This window comes from Chiloscyllium plagiosum, unplaced genomic scaffold, assembly GCF_037043375.1.
Source record: "Chiloscyllium plagiosum isolate Xiang-an unplaced genomic scaffold, Cpla_swu_hap1 HiC_scaffold_31, whole genome shotgun sequence".
Lineage (NCBI taxonomy): Eukaryota > Metazoa > Chordata > Chondrichthyes > Orectolobiformes > Hemiscylliidae > Chiloscyllium > Chiloscyllium plagiosum.
The window spans coordinates 1,368,217-1,380,592 of record NW_028270169.1 but is presented as its reverse complement, the minus strand read 5'-3'; the positions used below and the strand labels follow the sequence as shown (position 1 = coordinate 1,380,592).

Below are 12,376 nucleotides of genomic sequence, written 5' to 3'. Positions count from 1 at the left end.
CCCTGTCTAGGTGTGTTCTCCTTTCTTTCTGAAGTCAATGATTAGTTCTTTAGTTTTGCTGGCATTGAGAGAGAGGTGTTGTTCTCTTTGTACCACATCACCAAGCCCTCTATCTCCCTTCCATATTCTGACTCATCATTCTTAGATATCCGCTCAACCACAGTGGTGTCGTCAGCAAATGTGTAGAAGGTATTTGTTCAGTAATTGGCAACACAGTGGTGGTTTACAGTACAGTCAGGGAGCTGAGGACGCATCCTTGGGGAGGTGCCCCAGTGTTGAGTGATACCGTGGAGGAGGTGCCGCTGTCTGTCTTCACTGATTGTGGTCTTACTTAAATGTGCTACAGTAATAACTGGCCTATCACAAACATAAACAAAAGATTTATCAAGGACTACACTACCTTACGATGAATGCAAAGTTTTCAGATATAAGAAGGTTTTATTCTTAGAAGGAATGAAAATGAACCTGCAAATGGAGGTGAAGGGGCCAAGGGTCATTTTGGTATCATGAATAGCCGGCCATTGTCATTTTAGATTCTTCATTGATGTTTAGATTGATGATTGTCACAGACCTCGATATAATTTAGATCAACAGATAGGTGAGGTGAGAGGGCTACGAGTGAGAGGATGAGTCACTATCTTGAGGGAAGACCAAGAATTTCTCTATTTCACATTTACAGTAAAGGATTAATAGAAAGTTCTTCCTGCCAAATGTTAGGAAGACTGATGTCAGTGTAATCAGACCCTGGTCCAAATTCCATTCCCTAATCATCAACAGCATCCCTCTATCTGGCAATAGTTTGAGATTAAACCAGCTTGTTTACAACTTTGATGTTACGTTAAACTCTAAGATGAGCTTCCATTTCATTTTTGCAACTTCATTAAAACTCCATTTGTACTTTCATTATAGAACATAGAAAAGTACAGCACAGAACAGGCCCTTCGGCTCAAAATAAAATAACTTAACCTATGCACCCCTCAATTCACTGCTATTCATGTGCATGTCCAGCAGTCGCTTAAATGTCCCTAATGACTCTGCTACCACCACCTCCGCTAGCAATGCATTCCAGGCATTCACAATTCTCTGCATAAAGAACCTTCCTCTGACGTCCCCTCTATACCTTCCTCCTAATATCTTAAAACATGACCCCTCGTGCCAATCACTCCTGCCCTGGGGGAAAGTCTCAGGCTATCGACCCTATCCATGCCTCTCATTTCCTTGTATACCTCGATCAGGTCACCTCTCTTCATCCTTCTCTCCAGAGAGAAAAGTCTGAGTTTTGTCAACCTCTCTTCATAAGACAAGCCTTCCAGTCCAGGCAGCATCCTGGTAAACCTTCTTTGCACCTTCTCCAATGCCTCCACACCTTTCCTTTAGTAGGGCAACCAGAACTGGACACAATATTCCAAATGTGGTCTCACCAGGGACGTATAGAGCTGCAGCAAAACCTCGCAGCTCTTAAACTCGATCCCCCTGTTAATGAAAGTCAAAACACCATATGCTTTCTTAACAACCCTATCCACTTGGATGGCAACTTTGTGGGGTCTATGCACTTGATCACCCAGATCCTTCTGTTCCTCCACACTGTCAAGAATCCTGTCTTTACTCCTATATTCAGCATTCAAGTTCGACCTTCCAAAATGTATCACTTCGCATTTATCCAAGTTGAACTCCATCTGCCATTTCTCAGCCCAGCTCTGTATCCTGTCTATGTCACGCTGTAGCCTGCAGTAGCCCTCGATACTATGAACGGCACCTCCAACCTTTGTGTCATTGGAAAATTTACTAACCCACTCCTCAACCCCCTCATCCAAGTCATTTATAAAAACTACAAAGAGCAGAGAACCAAGAAGAGAGCTCTGCTGGACCCCACTCACCACTGACCTCCAGACAGAATACTTTCCATCTACAACCACTCTCTGCCTTCTGTCAGCCAGCCAATTCTGAATCCAGATAGCCAAATCTCCCTGTATCCCATACCTCCTCACTTAATGAATAAGCCTACCATGGGGAACCTTATCAAATGCCTTGCTGAAGTCCATATGCACCACATCCACTGCTCGACCTTTGTCAATCTGTCTTATTACCTCCTCAAAGAACGCAATAAGATTTGTGAGGCATGACCTGTCCCTCACAAATCCATGCTGACTGCCTTTAATCATGTTATGCTTTTCCAAATAGTCATAAATCCTATCCCTCAGAATTCTTTCCAAAACTTTGCTGACCACAGACATAAGACTGACTGGTCTGTAATTGCCAGGGATTTCCCTATTACCCTTCTTGAAAAGAGCAACAATATTTGCCTCTTTCCAATCCTCCAGTACGACTCCCATGGAGAGTGTGGAAGCAAATATCCTCGCCAGCGGCTTAGCAACCTCCTTTCTCGCTTCCCGGAGCAGCCTAGGATAAATCTGGTCTGACCTGGGGACATCTCATTCTTAATGTTTGCCAATATTTCCAGAACATTAACTTAATCAATCTTGATCTGTTCAAGCCTCTTTCCCAGTTCCTCAAAGTTCTCATTCACAACAAGGTCCCTTTCCTTTGTGAAAACCGAAGCAAAAAACTCATTTAGGACTTCCCCTATCTGCTCAGACTCCATGCACAAGTTCCCTACACTATCCCTGACCGGCCCTACCTTCTCCCTGATCATGGTCTTATTCCTCATATATGAGTAAAATGCCTTTGGGTTCTCCCTAATCCTTCCTGTCAAACCACTTTTGTGCCCCCTCCTGACTCTCCTCAGTCCATTTCTGAGCTCCTTTCTAGCAAGCCTGTAATCCTCTAAAGCTGTGTGAGATCCTTGCTTCCTCCACCTTACGTAAGCTGCCTTCTTCCTTTTGACGAGAAGCTCCTCTGTTCTCGTCATCCAAGGCATCTTAATCTTACCTCTTCTTGCCTATCTCAGAGGAACAAATTTGTGCATCGCTCGCAACAACTGCTCCTTAAACAGTCTCCACATGTCTGCTGTGCCCATTTCTGTGGAGGAATTGCTCCCAGTCCATACTTCCCAACTCCTACCTGATAGCATCATAATTTCCTTTTCCCCAATTAATATCTTCCCTTGGTAACTTTCCCTCTCCAAGGCTATGATAAATGTGAGGCAGTTGTGATCACTGTCACCAAAGTGCTCTCCCACCGCGAGATCTGATAACTGTTCTGGCTCATTGCCGAGCACCAAATCCAAAATGGCCTCTCCACACGTCAGTCTGTCTACAAACTGATAAGGAAACCCTCCTGAACACACCTGACAAAAACGGCCATCCAAACCATCTGCACTACGGAGGGAAAGTTGAATTCACCCATAACAACCACCCTGCTCCATCTGCATTTTTCCAAAATCTGCTGGCCTATCAGTTCTTCAATCTCCCTACTGCAGAGATTGGGTGGTCTGCAGAAAACCCCCAGTGAGGTGGCTGCTCCCTTGCTGTTCCTAACTTCCACCCTTACTGACTCAGTAGACAAACCTTCCTCAACAACCTTTGTTTCTATAGCTGTGATGCACTCTCTGATTAGCAATGCTACACCCCTCCTCTTTTTCCACTCTTCCTGTTCTTTTTAAAAGTTCTAAACCCTGGAACAACAAGCAACCATTCCTGCCCCTGTGAAACCCATGTCTCCATTATGGCCACAAAATCATAGTTGCAAGTACTAATCCATGCACTAAGTTCATCACTCTTATTCCTGATACTCCTTGTGTTAAAGCAGACACACTTTGACCGATCCCCTTGTTTATTGCGTGAGAAACCTTCCCGATAGATTCACTACACCCTGTCACTGCCCCATCCAAAACTACCCCCTTTTTATAAATATGTAGCTCTGGTTCCCACCCCCTTGTCAAACTCGTTTAAATCCTCCCGAACTACACGCTTAAGTCTCCCACCCAGGACATTTGTGCCCCTCCCAGTTCAGGTGTAACCTGTCCTTTACGTACAGGTGCCACCTTCCCCAGAAGGCATCCCAATGGTCTAAATATCTGAAGGCCTCCCTCCTGCTGAATATCAGCTGAAGTTTCACACATCTCACCTCAGCTGCAACTGAAGGCCTTGTTCATGCCTTCGATATTTCCAGACTTATTCACTCCACTGCAATATTGACTGGTCTCTCAATTTCTACCCTCCATGGTCCAAATCTCTGCTGGCCATGTCTTAACCTGCAGCACACCATCCAGGACAAAGCAGACCCTCTTGAGTGGTACTCACCCGTGAACTTGAATACCTACTCCCACCGACATACTGTGGTGTGTACCATTCACAACTCACCAAGGCACCTCAAAGAACCTTCCAAACCCATATACTCTATCACTGAGAAAAACAAAGGTAGAAGATATATTGGAACACCACCACCACCTGCAAGGTCCCCTCCAAGCTGCTCATCATCCTGAAATGGTACATATCATTTTTTCAGTGTCTCTGGGTCAAATTCCTAGGACTCCCACCACACCCCCCCCTTCCAAACTGAACTTTGAGAGCCCCTATATGCAAGAATAGCTATGGTCCAAACAGATAATAAACACTGGCCTAGCGCACCTTCATGAATGAAGAAAGATAAGTTCCATTCTCCTTCATCTCTGTGCTCTTTGACCTCCATTGACTCCTGTTCAAGCAACAATTTGATTTTAAAATTTCCATCTTTGTTTTCAAATCCCTCCATGGCCTTGCTTCTCATTTGTAATGCCCTTAGCCACAAACCCTCCAGAATATGCAAGTTCCTCTGATTCTGTTCTTCGTTGCATTCTCAATTTACATCAACAGCCATGGGTGAAGTGCCAGAAGACTGGATAATGTTCTGCCATTTTTAAGAAAGACTGTAAGGAAAAACCAGGAAGCTACAGATTGGTGAGCCTGACATCAGTGGTGAGAAAGTTGTTGGAGGGGATTTTGAAAGACAGGATTTACATATATGTGGAAAGGCAAGGATTGATTGGGGATAGTCAGCATGGCTTTGTATGTGGGAAATCACGTCTCCCAACTTGGTTGAGTTTTTGAAGAAGTAATCAAGAAAATGTATGAAGGCAGTGGGGTGGATGTGTCTGCATGGACTTTAGTAAGGCCTTTGACAAGGTTCCACATGGCGGACTGGCTAGTAAGAGTCGATAAGATATGGAGCTAGAAAATAGCACAGCAGGTCAAGCAGCATTAGAAGAGCAGAAGAGTTGACGCTTTGGGCAGGACCCTTCATCAGGATTGGTTAGTAAGGTTAGATCACATGGGATCCAGGGAGAGCTAGCCAATTGGATACAAAAATGGCTTGACAATAAGAGACAGAAGATGGTGGTAGAGGATTGTGGTTCAGACTGGAGGCCTACGAGCAGCAAATGTTGAAAATAAATCCTGACTCACTTATACTTACATATTAAACATTAAAATCAATTTTGGACTACTTTGCTAATGTTGTAGAATAAGTATTGATTCTCTCTTTCACACACTTACCTGGTCGTTCTGTTTCCATCTAAAAACTCAGTCAGTAGCATGTACTATCTGAAACCCCATTACTCAGTCTAGTTTTCTAAATCTCAGCTCGTGGTTGCATTGCCCCCTGTATTCTTTAATGTTAAATTCAGCCATCATAGTTGCTAATGAGGACTATGAGCAGCTGACAATGGGTTGTGTGTGGTAGTAGGCCTGGTGTGTGAGGGGGGGGGGAAAGCACGGAGAAAGGTGCTCAAACTCTAAAACTGCTGAACTCAATATTAAGTCTAGAAGGCTGCAGGGTACCTCAAGCAGAAAATGAGGTACTGTTCTTCCAGGTTGTGCTGAGCTTTGCTGGAGCACCGCAGCAAGTCTGAGACTGAGACGTTGGCCAGGGAACACATGGTGGTATGTTGAAGTGGCAGGCAACTGGAAACTCAGGGTCTTTTATGGAAACAGAATACTGTACAGGTGTTCTGCGAACTGGTCAGCCAGTCTGTGCTTTGTTTCCCCGATTTAGAGGAGACCACATTGTGAGCAGCAAATTATTCCCATTAGCAGCTATGCATTCTCCTAGGCTGACTTTTAACCACTCCATTGTCTGTTCAACACTTCCTCTCTCTTTGGAGTCTATCTCCACCTATCATTTACTCTCCCGTCTCCATCTTCTGTATAAAAACCATCCTTTTCCTAGCTACCATTGGTTTTGAAGAAGGATCATTGGACCTGAAATGTTAACCCTGATTTTCTCACCAAAAATGCTGCCAGACCTGCTGAGATTTCCCAGCCATGTCTGTTTGACACAGTTAAGGAAGATGCTTTTATGGCCTTTTCCAGAATTAACTGTATATTTGTCATTTATGTTTCTAGACATTCTTTATGCAATCAACTAAAGTCGATTAATTTGTCCTATTTCACTGCATGGCTTTAGCTGTGCACAATTCATTACTTGCGGCATTAAATTTGTAAGCATGTAACATGTTGGTGCTGTCCATCACTGAGCTCCATGAATTCCAATTTGATAAAACAGCCTCATACTTTACCTTCTTCCATTGCTCATCTAGGGAGCTTAGCACCATTCATGGTTTCAGTTGAAGGACTTGCAATGGTGGGCTTAAAATGGAAAAGTTTTTGAAATGGTTAAAGTAACTTACTCACACACCATTATCAATCAATCTTGATAACATTATGTATTTTACAGGATCACAGTTGCTAGGTGGAGAAAAATATGAAGTATATTTGAAAGGTAATGCGCATCTACATTTGTATTTGCTTTGATTTGCAACATATGGTTACTGTGAATCTCTACATTGCAGAATTGCAGAAGTTTCAGGCTCAGTTTTCCCAGTTATCAGTTGCAGGATGTGCACCCAACTCCAGCTCCTTGGAAACTGTGTTAGGGTACCAGAGCTGGATGGACTTCGGATCATTCGGGTGGCTGAGGGGGTAACTGAGATGAGTTACAGAGTGGTAGTCACACCTCAACTACATGAAAAAGGTAGATGGGACCTCTACAACTGGATGGTCTACACCTGAACCAAAGGAGTACCAATATCCGGCGGGAGGTGGCATTTGCTAATGCTCTTTGGGAAGGTTTAAACTAATTCAACAGGGGGCTGGGAACCTGGATTGTAGCTCAAGTGTACAGCAGGTTGAGAGTAGTGAGGTCATGAATAAGGTTTCAAGGTCACAGGAGTGTACCGGCAGGCAGGACAGTGGTTTCAAGTGCGTCTACTTCAATGCCTGGAGCATCCGGAATCAGGTGGGAGAACTTGCAGCATGGGTTAGTATCCAGGACTTCTATGTTGTGACCATTTCTGAGACATGGGTAGAGCAGGAACAGGGATGGTTGATGCAGGTTCTGGGGTTGTTTCAATAAGAACAAGGCAAGTGGTAAAACAGGGGGAGGTGTGGCATTGTTAGTCAAGGACAGTATTACAGTGGAAGAAGGGACATTTGATGAGGACTTGTCTACTGAGGTTGTATCAGCTGAGTATGGAAACAGGAAAGGAGAGGTCATTCTGTTGGGAGTTTTCTATAGGCCTCCAAAAAGTTCCAGAGATGTAGAAAAAAGGACAGCAAAGATATTTCTGGATAGGAGCGAAAGTAACTGGGGAACTGTAAAGTTATGGGGAACTTTAACTTTCCGAATATTGACTGGAAGCGCTATAGTTCGCGGATCTTAGATGGGCCAGTTTTTGTTCAATGTGTGCAGGAGGGTTTCCTGACGCAGTATGCAGACAGGTCAACAAGGGGAGAGGCCACATTAATTTTGGTACTGGGTAATGAACCGGGTCAGGTGTTAGATTTGGAGGTAGGTGAGCACTTTGGTGAGAGTGACCACAACTCAGTTACGTTTACTTTAGCGATGAAAGGGGATAGGTATATAACGCAGGGCAAGAGTTATAGCTGGGGGAAAGGTGATTATGATGCATAGGATGGGGATGGAAACTGCAGGGGATGGACACAATTGAAATGTGGAGCTTGTTCAAGGAACAGCTACTGCATGTCCTTGATAAGTATGTACCTGTGAGGCAGGAAGGAAGGGGTCGAGTGAGGGAACCGTGGTTTACTAAAAAAGTTGAATCTCTTGTCAAGAGGAAGAAGGAGGCTTATGTAAAGATGAGACGTGAAGGCTCAGTTAGGGCACTTGAGTGTTACAAATTAGCCAGGAAGGATCTAAAGAGAGAGCTAAGAAGAGTCAGGAGGGGACATGAGAAACCATTAACTAATAGGATCAAGGAAAACTCTAAATCTTTCTCTGGGTATATCAGGAATAAAAGAATGACTAGAATAAGAGTAGGGCCTGTCAAGGACAGGAGGTGGAAGTTGTGAGTGGAGTCCGAAGAGATAGGAGAGACGCAAAATAAATATTTTTAGTCAGTATTCACACAGGAAGAAGACAATGGGAGAATACTGAGATACTAGTTATTACACTAGACAGGATTGAGGCTCATAAGGAGGAGGTGTTAGCAATTCTGTAAAGTGTGAAAATAGATAAGTCCCCTGGGCCGGATGGGATTTATCCTAGGATTCTCTGGGAAGCCAGGAAGGAGATTGCAGAGCCTTTGACTTTGGTATTTGTGTCATCATCGTTGACAGGAATAGTGCCAGAAGACTGGAGGATAGCAAATGTTGTCCCCTTGTTCAAGAAAGGGAGTAGAGACAACCCTGGTAATTATAGACCAGTGAGTCTTACTTCGGTTGTGGGTAAAGTGTTGGAAAGGATTATAACAGATAGGATTTATAATCATCTAGAAAGGAATAATTTGATTAGGGATAGTCAACATAATTTTGTGAAGGGTAGGTCATGTCTCACAGCACTTATTGAGTTCTTTGTGAAGGTGACCAAACAGGTGGATGAGGGTAAAGCGGTTGATGTAGCGTACAGAACAATCTCGGTTATCTGAACGTCAATTATCCGAATTTCGGATTATGCAAACAAGATCTCAAGGTCCCGTAAAAACGTTTTTCGAACAATCAGTTATCCGAACAAAATACTCCTCATCCATCACAATTGGATAATCGAGGCTGTTCTGTATATGGGTTTCAGTAAAGCATTTGATAAGGTTCTCCATAGTAGGCTATTACAGAAAATACAGAGGCATGGTATCGAGGGTGGTTTTGCAATTTGGATCAGAAATTGGCGAGCTGAAAAAAGACAGAGGGTGAAGGTTGATGGGAAATGTTCAGCCTGGAATTCAGTTACTCGTGGTGTACCACAAAGATCTGTTTTGGAGCCACTGCTGTTTGACATTTTTAATAATGCCTAGATGAGGACATAGAAGGATGGGTTAGTAAATATGCGGACAACACTAAAGTCAAGGAGTTGTGGACAGTGTGGAAGAATGTTATTGGTTACAGAGCGACATAGATAAGCTGCAGAGCTGGGCTGAGAGGTGGCAAATGGGGTTTAATGTGGAAAAGTGTGAGGCGATTCACCTTGGAAGGTGTACCAGGAATACAGAATACTGGGCTAATGGTAAGATTCTTGGTAGTGTAGATGAGCAGAGAGATCTCGGTGTTCATGTACATAGATCCCTGAAAGTTGCCACCCAGGTTGATAGGGTTGTTAAGAAGGTGTACTGTGAGTTAGCTTTTATTGGTAGAGGGATTGAGTTTTAGAGCCATGAAGTTATGCTGCAACTGTACAAAACTCTGGTGCGGCTGCACTTGGAATATTGTGTACAGTTCTGGTTGCTGCATTACAGGAAGGTCGTGGAAACATTGGAAAGGATGCAGAAGAAATTTACCAGGATGTTGCCTCATACGGATCAAAGGTCTTATGAGGAATAGCTGAGGGACTTGAGGCTATTTTTGTTACAGAGAAGGTGGTTAAGAGGTGACTTAATATAGACATACATGATGATCAGAGGATTAGATAGGGTGGACAGTGAGAGCCTTTTTCCTCGGATGGTGATGGCTAGCAAGAGGGAACATAGCTTTAAATTGAGGGGTGATAGATATATAGGACAGATGTCAGAGGTAAGTTCTTTACTCAACGATAGTAAGGGTATGGAATGCCCTGCCTTCAACAGGTGTAGACTCCACAACATTAAGGGCATTTAAACTCTCATTGGATAAGTATATGGGTGATAATAGAATAGTGGAGGTCAGATGGGCTTCAGATTGGTTTCATAGATCAGCGCAACATTGAGGGCTGAAGGGCCTGTACTGTGCTATAAAGTTTTATGTTCTGAGTTATATTTCATATTAGGATTGGATCTTAGAAAATGAAATTTGCCTTGGGTGAACTTAGATTTTGATGTCCATGCTTAAGAAGCAATACTTAAATATTAGGAAACATATCCTTTGTTGAACAAGGCTGAGCTCCAGTCTTGGTAACTGTCTCTCCATCTGGCAATTTTTGGACTGCCTTCAGTGTTCTGCCATGTTTCTGTCCCCAAGGTGATTGTACCAGCTCACCTGTGCTGCTCATGTGGCAGTTAGACAGTGCTTGTGCAGTGATTAGCAACAAGCCTACCTCCTGTCACCATTGAGGCAATTGCTTTTGCTCATGGTGAGCAATGCCAACCACAAGATCAACCATACTCATTAGCACTTCCATATTATGGTGCAGATCCTCTAGAAAGTGACTTCAGTTTGAGGACTATTGCCTTAGCAGACACCTTAATCCACGGTGATTTACACTACATCCCAGGGCATTGGTTCGGATGATGTTGACTTTGCATTTTTAGACTACACACTCTAAGCTGTAAACTACTTGGACATGTATTATCACAGACTAGGTAAATCCAAGGTTCAAATCCTATTCTGCATTAAATTGGCTGATCTCAATGGGGCCAACTTGAATTAAAGCCAGGGAGCCGGTCTGAAAAAGCAGTATCTACGAGTCCTGTTTCTGTGGGAAATGGTAAGGGCAGGACAAGACTGAGTTATGATATCCCATTACAGTGACTAGCCTATTAACACTCAGTTTCCATGGTTATATTGGGAATGGCTACAGCTGAAACTACTGGATGAGGATATCTGACTGATCGGTACAATCTTCACAGGAAGTGCAGAACCATTCTCTTTTTAACAAGCGTAAGGTTACTATTTTATTCTATACTTTACAACGTCAAACTTTGCGAAGAACAGCATACACTATTTCAATAACCTATCAATAAAACCTACACAATTGAAAGCTTTGTAACAAAGATGTTTATTTAAACCAACTAATTTAAAACAACTCCGCAGACAAAGAATTAGGGTTCAACGAAGTAAGCTGATCAGCATGAGGATCTTTACAAGGAGACAAGACAGGTGCCAGGCAGGCCAGTGTGCTCTGTGTTGTCTAGATATTAAACGCTCTATTATTGTTAAAACTTTGTCAGTTATTGAATACAGTATGATACACGTTTATCTGTAGGAATCATGGTCATCTGGAAGAGTCAGGACTATCGTAGTACCTGACCATAACAGCAATTTCACTGCATGTAACTGGCTGATTTGATTGTTTCCATGCTGTCTTGGAGGGTTCAGGGAGAGTCACATTGAACAAGTTTGTTAAGAATTGAGAGAGTGGGTGAGTGAGTGACAGAGTGAGAGAAGTGCTGGGCAAGGTTGCGTAATTGGTCCCTAGTTTATTGCTTGTAGTTGATAAGGTTCACAATGGCAGGAGAACCTGGATCCAAGGAAGGCTCATTCTGCAATATGTGGGAAATGAGGGACACTTCTGGTTTCCATGGTGACTATTCATGTAGGAAGTGAGTTCAGCTGCAGCTCCTGGTTTGCTGCATGGAACTCCTGGAGCTACAGATAGACTCAGTGTGGAGCATCCATGAGGCTGAGAATGTCGTGGACAGCACATTTACTGAGTTGGCCACACCACCAGTAAGGGCCACAGAGGCTGAAAAGAATTGGGTGACAACTAGTAAATGTGGGCAGTCAGTGCAGGGCTCCACTGTGGCCATTCTCCTCTCAGATAGATGGTTTTGGATACAGTTGGGAGAAGAAGGAAATGGCCTCTCAGGGAAAGCCACAACAGCCAGGTTTGTGACACTATGGATGGCCCTGTTGCACAGCATGGGAGGAAAAAGATTAGGAAAGTCTTAGGGGACTTGATAGTAAAGGGAACGGACAGGCAGTTCTGTGAAAGTAAACAAAACTCTTGAATGATATATTGTCTCCCTGGTGCCAGAGTCAGGGAGTGGCTACAGGGCATTCTGAAATGGGAGGGTGAATAGCCAACTGTCGTGGTACATGTCTGTATCAATGACGTGCATTAAAAAAATGAGGCGTTGCAGCATGAATTTAGTGAGTTCAGTAGTAGATTACAGAGGAAGACCACTAAGGTTGTAATCTTTGGATTAATTTCCAATACCACCAAGTATAGGGTTAGGACGATAGGTCAGATGTATGCGTGGCTAAAGGGATGGTGAAGAAAGGAATGCTTTAGATTTTTGGATTACTGGAAGTTTCTGCGGTAGATGAGACCTATACAGTTGATTGGGTTACACCTG

The 12,376-nt window shown here is 43.5% G+C and overlaps 1 long non-coding RNA gene across 1 annotated transcript in view; it reads right to left on the bottom strand.

Annotated features, from left to right (window-relative positions):
* LOC148141836 (uncharacterized) overlaps positions 1-6,605 on the bottom strand; it is a 43,813-nt gene extending 37,208 nt beyond the window's left edge. The window contains exon 1 of the long non-coding RNA XR_015752307.1: positions 6,455-6,605. This is a non-coding gene — a long non-coding RNA (uncharacterized LOC148141836). The remainder of the gene's footprint in view (positions 1-6,454) is intronic.
* Between the last annotated feature and the right edge of the window lie 5,771 nt (positions 6,606-12,376).